General features: G+C 46.3%; 1 protein-coding gene across 4 annotated transcripts in view; it reads right to left on the bottom strand.

Annotated features, from left to right (window-relative positions):
• B3GNTL1 (UDP-GlcNAc:betaGal beta-1,3-N-acetylglucosaminyltransferase like 1) overlaps window positions 1-9351 on the bottom strand; it is a 928550-nt gene that overhangs the window by 515416 nt on the left and 403783 nt on the right. The window lies entirely within an intron of this gene.

Raw genomic sequence — 9351 nt, forward strand, 5'->3', positions numbered from 1 at the left:
TATACTGGGGACATATACACCTGCCTACATATACTGGGGACATATACACCTGCCTACATATACTGGGGACATATACACCTGCCTACATATACTGGGGACATATACACCTGCCTACATATACTGGGGACATATACCCCTGCCTACATATACTGGGGACATATACACCTGCCTACATATACTGGGGACATATACACCTGCCTACATATACTGGGGACATATACACCTGCCTACATATACTGGGGACATATACCTCTGACTACATATACTGGCCACATATACACCTGCCTACATATACTGGGGACATATACACCTGCCTACATATACTGGGGACATATACCCCTGACTACATATACTGGGGACATATACCCCTGCCTACATATACTGGGGACATATACACCTGCCTACATATACTGGGGACATATACACCTGCCTACATATACTGGGGACATATACACCTGCCTACATATACTGGGGACATATACCCCTGACTTCATATACTGGCCACATATACACCTGCCTACATATACTGGGGACATATACACCTGCCTACATATACTGGGGACATATACCCCTGACTACATATACTGGCCACATATACACCTGCCTACATATACTGGGGACATATACCCCTGCCTACATATACTGGGGACATATACACCTGCCTACATATACTGGGGACATATACACCTGCCTACATATACTGGGCATATATACCCCTGCCTACATATACTGGGCATATATACCCCTCGCTACATATACTGGGGACATATACACCTGCCTACATATACTGGGGACATATACACCTGCCTACATATACTGGGCATATATACCCCTGCCTACATATACTGGGCATATATACCCCTCGCTACATATACTGGGGACATATACACCTGCCTACATATACTGGGGACATATACACCTGCCTACATATACTGGGGACATATACCCCTGCCTACATATACTGGGGACATATACACCTGCCTACATATACTGGGGACATATACACCTGCCTACATATACTGGGGACATATACCCCTGCCTACATATACTGGGCATATATACCCCTGGCTACATATACTGGGGACATATACACCTGCCTACATATACTGGGGACATATACCGCTGCCTACATATACTGGGGACATATACCCCTGCCTACATATACTGGGGACATATCCCACTGGCTACATATACTGGGCACATATACGCCTGGCTACATATACTAGGCAACTATACCTCTGGCTACATATACTGGGGACTACTATACTCATGGCTACTTATACTGGGGACACCTATAGACCTAGCTACCTGGGGGTACCTATTTTGGGGGAACTGCTGTCAGATTATCTGCATTTTTGTGGAATCGCTGTTATGTATTTTGGGGAACAGCTGCCAGATTATGTGTATGTTAGCGGAACGGCTGCTGCCAGATTACGTGTATTTTGGGGAACTGCTGCCAGATTATGTGTATACTAGGGGAACGGCTGCTGCCAGATTACGTGTATTTTGGGGAACTGCTGCCAGATTGTGTATGTTTGGGGGACCACTACTGCCAGATTATATGTCTTTTGGGTGTTACGTGTATTTTGGGTGATCCGCTGCCAGGTTTCGCGTATTTTGGGGAACTGCTTCCAAATTATGTGTATGTTGGTGGAACTGCTGCTGCCACATTGTCTATTGTGGGGGAACCACTTCCATATTATCTGTATTTTGGAGGAACTTCTACCAGATTATGTGTCTTTTTGGTGAAATGCTGTCAGATTACATCAATTTTTGGGGGATACACTATGGCAGAGCTCAAACTTCTTTGGCAGACCTTTTACATCACTGCTAAGGTCATGTATATTTGGCCCCACCCATGACCACGCCCATGGTGTGCTTGACCACGCCCATTTTTTGGCACGCAGAGATTCTCCAGATGAGTCCACTCACTTCTTTTCTCAGGACTAGACCCCTGTGTTTAGGGATGCGCAGCCTTTCCCCCCACCTTTCCTTAAGCTCTTAAAGGACACCCGAGGAAAAAATAAACAAATGAAATAAACAATTATATCTATCTTCCTTCTCCTAAAAAATGACTTTTTGAGATATTCCATAGTTTAATTTTATGTTTAAATCTACTTTTTATGTTTTTACTGTTTTATTGCTTTTGCTCAATGACACATTCATTGAAGTATGCCAGAGCTAAAATCTATGAACTATTGACCCTTTTTTGCTCTCATAAACCATTTTCTGCTAGGAAAGTGTTTTATAGTTGGAATTTCTTATCAGTGAGGATCACACTGTAGTCACTTCCTGTCAAAGTCAGGACTGAGTCAGCCACTTACATACCTGATATTTAACTCTTTCAGGCAGAGAAAGAAAAAAAGGACCACAGCATAGTTATTTGTGTGCTAGGCACTGTACATACACATGTCTCATCATATCACATGTCACCTCGGGTATCCTTTAAGGTGGCCATACATCTATTGACTTGGAGGGCGATCGACCTTCCGATCTGATAATTATTGTTGATTCGGATGAAAATCGAAGCCGTCAAGTGCATGTCTGATTAACGATGCAACTAATTTCGGGTCGAGTATGTCAACTTGCTGCAAGTTGTCGGGCTATCCTGGTCGGTCGGGTGCAAGCGATGTTGGGACAAGCAATGAACATGCCAAAACACTCCCCCCCCCCTCCCTTCCCAGTGCCGTATACCTTACATGTCCGTGTCCACTGCTGGCTCTGGGCTCCGTCCATACACGCACCCAACGCGGTTGCTGGAGTAAAGTGGGCTCATGCGCGATGTCACGCACACAGCCAAATGAACGCCGGCAACCACGTGGGGCGCGTGTATGAACGGAGCCAGGAGCCAGCAGTGAACACGGACAGGTAATGTAGCAGTGGCTGAATGGAGTAATGGTTAAGGGCTCTGCCTCTGACACAGGAGACCAGGGTTCGAATCTTGGCTCTGCCTTTTCAGTAAGCCTGCACCTATTCAGTAGGAGACCTTGGGCCAGTCTCCCTAACACTGCTAGAGTGCGAGAGACCTTGAGCCAGTCTCCCTAACACTGCTATAGAGCGCGTCCTAGTGGCTGCAGCTCTGGCGCTTTGAGTCCGCCAGGAGAAAAGCACAATATAAGTGTTCTGTGTCTGTGTTATAGTGCACTGGATGCCGAGGGGGGGGGGGCACATCGGACATTAGGGGGACAGTGCTGTGTTGGCAAGGGTGCGGATGCGACATTGCAAGGCTGATTCCAGATCAATTTCGACATGAAATTGTTCGGGAATCGGCCTGTGGTGTATAAGCAGCCGACAGATCTCTCTCTAATCAGATTTGATTAGACAGAGATTTTTCTCTTCTCTGATTTGTCAATTCATAATTGAATGTGTATATGCCCCTTAGGCTTCTTTCACACTTTATACATTGCACATCCCGAAAAATAGGATTGCAATGGTCCTGTAAAGTTGCGTCGTAGCCCACCTCTGCGATCCATACAGTGCAGAATACAGCCCATAGAGTTTATACTTGAGCTCCTTAGAAGGGCACAGAACCGCTCGAATGCAGCTCTCTGGGGCGCTACATGTATCATCCAAGACAAGACGACATGACGGGATCTGCCGCGGCATTTACACGAACAACGCAAAAAGCTTACCTGTCGTTTAAAAACCTGTGGTTGATCACCTGCTGAAAACGCCATATTTAACACTGCTCAGAAGCCAGTGTGAACCTGCACTGAGGTCTCATGTTTAGATATTTATAAATAAAAGTAAATTATGCTCCATTCCAGTTTTTTTTATCAGACTCTCTACTGTAGTTACCATCCAGCTTCTCAGCTCTTGGTCTGCTTAATTTTAGGCCCCGATATACAGAAACGACTGAGGTATAGAAGTGTCTGTATATTTAACTCCAAGCAGACGTGCAAAGAGACCACCAGGCCCTCCACATTCTGGACACGCCGGAAAAACCTGTACAAAGCTGAAAGGCAGGTTCACACCATGCAATTTTCACTACAGATCCTACTCCAGATAAGATAGCCATACATCTATCGATGATGGGCAGATATGACCAAGACACAAATCTCTCTCTAATACATACATGTCAAACTCCGGCCCGTGAGCCAAATCTGGCCCTCAGAGCCATCAGTTTTGGCCCTCAGGTGGTTTCCCCACTTTGCATTATGTTTGGCCCACTCCAGACCACCAGAGAAGCTATATTGGAGGGTAAGCTCTAGATCACCAGGGAAGCAATATGCGGAGTGGGGCAGCACACCAGACACCAGGGAACTGCTAGACACCAGGGAACTTTATAAGAGGGGGAGGGGGGCCACTAGACACCAGGGAACTGTATAGGGAAAGGATGGGGCCATTATACACCATGGAACTGTATAGGGGAGAAAGGACCACTAAACACCAGGGAACTGTATAAGGGAGGGAGGTGGCCTCTAGACATTGAGGTTTGCCCGCGACTTGATCCCAGAGCCCACTTTGTATTTGAGTTCGACACCCCTGCTGTAAACAAATCTGATTAGAGAGATCTGTCGGCTGCTGGAGACTTGCGCCTGCGCCGGAGACTTGCGCCTGCGCAGTAGAGCAGACCCGACGGCGATCAGGTATTTCCGCCTATTTCGGAGCCGAGTGCCGCCACAGCGCCTGCGCAGGAGCCGGGAAGGTAAATATTTACATCCACGCTGTTGGGAGGGCTGCAGCGAGACCCCCGAGGGACGGAGGATGGTGTGGGAAGCCTGATTGGGACCCTGAGGCTTCCCCCTCCCGAGGTGAGTACCCTCCAGGGGAACTTTTTGATGTTGAGAAAACGATGTGCAATCTTGCGCTAACCGGCCACCACTTCTGGTTTTCTTTAATACGACCACTGGCTGCTCCTCGACCCCGGCTGAAGGGTATAACTGTAGCACAAGAAAAAAGTAGAAAAGGGAGGAGCGCTCCGTAGTGTATTAAACTTTTTAATTGGATACCACGCAAGGGTTAAAAACACTTACAAAATGTAAAAAACATATCGAGGGTGAGTACCCCACAAAGAAAACCTTGGATGGCAACCTGTTCCTCCTCTGTGGCCAGCAGCGGGGGTAGTCCTAGATGTTCATGGACGGTGGAAGCCTCTCCTCAGGTTTGTTGGATGCAGTAACTTCGCAACGCGTTTCGGCATCTCCACGCCTTTGTCAAGCCAGAGGAGGAACAGGAACATTTTTGTAAGTGTTTTTAACCCTTGCGTGGTATCCAATTAAAAAGTTTAATACACTATGGAGCGCTCCTCCCTTTTCTACTTTTTTCAACTTTTTGATGTTACAGGTTTTCTTTAACAACAAAAATATGTAATAAAAAATCAGTACTGTATTATGAAGACACCTTTGTTTGTTTATAACTCGAGTCATTTGTAAGTCGGGGACTGCCTGTACTATGGGGTGTCTTTTGTACACCACAACAAAAGATGCTGGTGCTATATGAATTATGCAGGATAATAAAGGCAGATGTTATAGTTCACATTTCTGTCTTATTTTTGCTTACGTGGTAGATGCCCCCCTGCTGGACCTGGTAGTGATTTTTCAGTTTGTTGTTACTGGAATGTGTATGAGCCGCTGCTAACCTCCCCTCCCCCAGCCTGTCCACTCTGTGCAATCACTAGTGTGTCCAGTGCCTTCACCTGAATAAACATGTCTAATTGCCACTCAGCCACAAGCCTGTTTACAGACAAATGCCCCAGTGCTTGCTGGATAACCCATTGTGGCCTAAAACTGGCTTTTAAAAAAAGTTGCAACAAAGAAAGATAAACTTTGAGATGAAGTTTGGAAGACCATTTCAGATGGCCATACATCAGGCGACTTGGCAGCCGATCGACTATCTGATTCGATTATTATAATTGGATGAAAATTGGTGCAGCCAAGTGCACGCCCGACCAGCAATGCAACCAATTTCAGGCCGAAATTGGTTGAATATATATCGGTTGGACATGATGCAAGATGTCGGGTCGTCGTGGTCGATCGGGTGCACAGCGATAACAGGACAAGTGACGAAACCTCTGGCACTGTTCCCCAATGTATAAATGTGGGTGCATGTGTGCCTTTATACCAGTGGCATAGCAATAGGGGGTGAAGAGGTTGCGACCACACCGGGGCCCTCCTTCAAGCACAGTATTAGCTCTCTATTGGTCCTGTGCTGGTAATAATCACTTCTTGCTTTCAATAGTGGTAAGCATTAACAAGCTGTTCTCCATTCCCTTATTGCAGCTCTGACACTGTGGTTGTCCTTGGCAGGATTTGGTGCGCCATATTAATTGTTATGTATAGAGTGCTGGGAAGGGGAAGGGGGGGGGGGGGGAGGCAATGCAAACCTTGCAACGCGCCCCATAGCTCCTTAGGTACGCCACTGATTTATACATTACCTGTCCCGTGTTGCAGTGCCCAAATCCGCCGCTCCTCTGTTACCTCCGGTGTGTTTAGGGCTAAAGAAAGAGTGGCGGATAAGCTAATGGAAGAGTAGCGGACTTGGAAGATGGACGGGCACCGCGACACAGGACAGGTAATGTAACGTATAAAAGCACATGCACACACATTCATAAATTAGGGGAACAGCGACGAGGTGGCAGATGCAGCGGGCGTGGCCGATTCCCAAGAGATTTCATGCAGCAATTGATCGGGAATTGCCCTGCGGTGTATGGGCAGGTAACAGAACTCTCTCCGATCAGATTCGTTCAGAGAGATCTGTCTCTTGGTCGATCTGCCCATACATTGTCCGATGTATGGGAACCTTTGCTGTTGTTAACCACATAAACAGACTCTGAAGTCTCCCTAAAATGAGGTTTTTAGTTTAAAAACCTCATTACCGATATTGTCCGACCTAAAATGCTGCATGCCCGCGGCTGAAAACCCCCTCGATCACCCCAAACTCACGGGGGTACACGCAGGCAACTTCCGCATAGAGGCAGCGCGGCTCTGCCTCTATGCGCGTCAATCAGCGCCGGATCGCCGCCTCTCCCCCGCCCCTCTCAGTCTTCCTTCACTGAGAGGGGCGGGGGAGAGGCAGAGATACGCACTGATTGACGCGCATAGAGGCGGCAGCAAAATCCACGACCAAGAAAGTCGTGGATTTTGCTGCCCTGTACCCTCGTGAGTTTGGGGTAATCGAGGGGGTTTTCAGCCGCGGGGATGCAGCGTTTTAGGTCGGACAATAATGGTAATGAGGTTTTTTAAATAAAAACCTCATTTTAGGAAGACTTCAGAGTCTCTTTAAAGAGACTCTGAAGCGAGAATAAATCTCGCTTCAGAGCTCATAAATAGCAGGGGCACGTGTGCCCCTGCTAAAACGCCGCTATCCCGCGGCTAAACGGGGGTCCCTTCACCCCCAACCCACCCCCCGCAAAAGTGTGTCGTGAAAAAGTCGCTGGCTGTCTCTTCCTGGAGGCAGGGCTAACGGCTGCAGCCCTGCCTCCAGTCGCGTCTGTCAGCGGCGCATCGCCGCCTCTCCCCCGCCCCTCTCAGTGAAGGAAGACTGAGAGGGGCGGGGGAGAGGCGGAGATACGCGCTGACAGACGCGCGTGGGGCAGGGCTGCGGCGGTTAGCCCTGCCCCAACCAGGAAGCGTTCCCCGGCTGTATTGAGGGGGATTTGGGGGTGAAGGGACCCCCGTTAAGCCGCGCTATAGCGGCGTTTTAGCAGGGGCACACATGCCCCTGCTATTTATGAGGTCTGAAGCGAGATTTATTCTCGCTTCAGACTCTCTTTAAGACTATCTGGAGGAATATATTTGTCCAGTGTTGTTATGAACAGTGCACCACAAGTTTGCTACTAAATGAGGCACGTGGTATCATTTTAACCGTGACGAGTTGTAGAATACATTTTGGTGTGTCTAAAAGTTGTGAACCACGTCACATGAAAAATAGGTAGGGACAAACTCAATCAAACATAAAAAGTCATTTTCAGAATTATGATCAAACTTGGGAAACACTACAAGTGACATACAGTATGTGGTATCATTTTAACCGTGATAAGTAGTAGAAAAGAGTTGAAAGAGTTTTAGGGTTGAGGCGCATGTCGCCTGTATTTTTTTTTAGTCACAAATTGAATCAAAAGAAATTAAATTTCACATATTCTGTACTAAAATAAAAGACTTGTAAAATGAAAACAAAGTGACAGAATATGAAAGAAACAACACATATTATTACCTTAGGAACCTGGCTTTTTAAATATGTATGCCATGAGGGTATAAAACTATTATTTTTCAAAATAAGGCCTTGTAATCATCGATAGTGTACAACGAGAAAACAAAAAACAGAAAAAAGACACCTTTATTTCCAAATACAATATTGTCACCATACTTTGTGCTAGGAACATAATCTAAATGTTGCAATAACCAGGATGGATGAGCAAATACAATTAGTGGGTTTAACTTATAGTCAGCACTGTTTAATGTAAAGCTATAATGGATGTAAATGGAGAAATAGTTTGTTTTTTAAATTTTTTCCCTTATTTGCCATTTAAAATGCATAGAAAATAAGTTGATTACTAAACAAAATTAGCACACTCTAAAAGCCGAATTTGCCCTGAAAAAAACAATATATAGATCATTTTGGTGTGATAAGTAGTAATAAAGTTATTGGCGAATGAATGGGAGCAGCGCCTATATGTGAAAATTGCTCTCGGGCTGAAGTGGTTGTACCTGTGGGGAAAAAAGGTCTTAGGGCTCGTTCACACTAGAGGCGTTTTCAGCCTTTTTTCAAGCGCAGATTATTTTTAAAATCACCCCCAAAACGCTTGTGCAATGATTGTCTATGAGAAGGTTCATATCAGCGCGGATCGTGAGCTGTGCGTGCAGCAAAGCGGTGCCTGGACCATTTTGGGGGTGATTTTGCTATAATGGAGGGTATAGGAAGAGCGATGAACGCTCACAAAATCGATTTGTGGAGCGATTGTGTTTGTAGCAAAACGATCGAACGGGAGATCGGACATGTCGGAAATTATCTATCTAACCATCTATCTGCCTCAAAAACAAACCGTGTATTCCCGGCATTAGGCTGACGTGGTCAATCTGGTGCGAGGCGGCAATGACGTTTGTGCAATACGTCTGTAGAGGTAGTAGTAGTATTATTATACTAAATAATAATACTACCTCTACAGTCAAATGCAACTGAACCCCCAGCTGGTCAATTGGGCCACAAAATCGATAAATGTATGGCCAGTAATAAAGATCGATCTCCAGCATATTTGACCCAATTAATGGAATCTCCTGGGAAGAATTAACCTGTGCATGCCCAGAGAGGGACTAGGATAGTGCAGTGACATTTGAGCCTGTGCTGCAGCGATGTGACATCTCTCTCTCTCTATGGCAGTCGTGCTGCAGTGTCCCTCCCATACCCCCAAGG

The sequence above is a fragment of the Hyperolius riggenbachi genome, chromosome 12, assembly GCF_040937935.1.
Source record: "Hyperolius riggenbachi isolate aHypRig1 chromosome 12, aHypRig1.pri, whole genome shotgun sequence".
Classification (NCBI taxonomy): Eukaryota; Metazoa; Chordata; class Amphibia; order Anura; family Hyperoliidae; genus Hyperolius; species Hyperolius riggenbachi.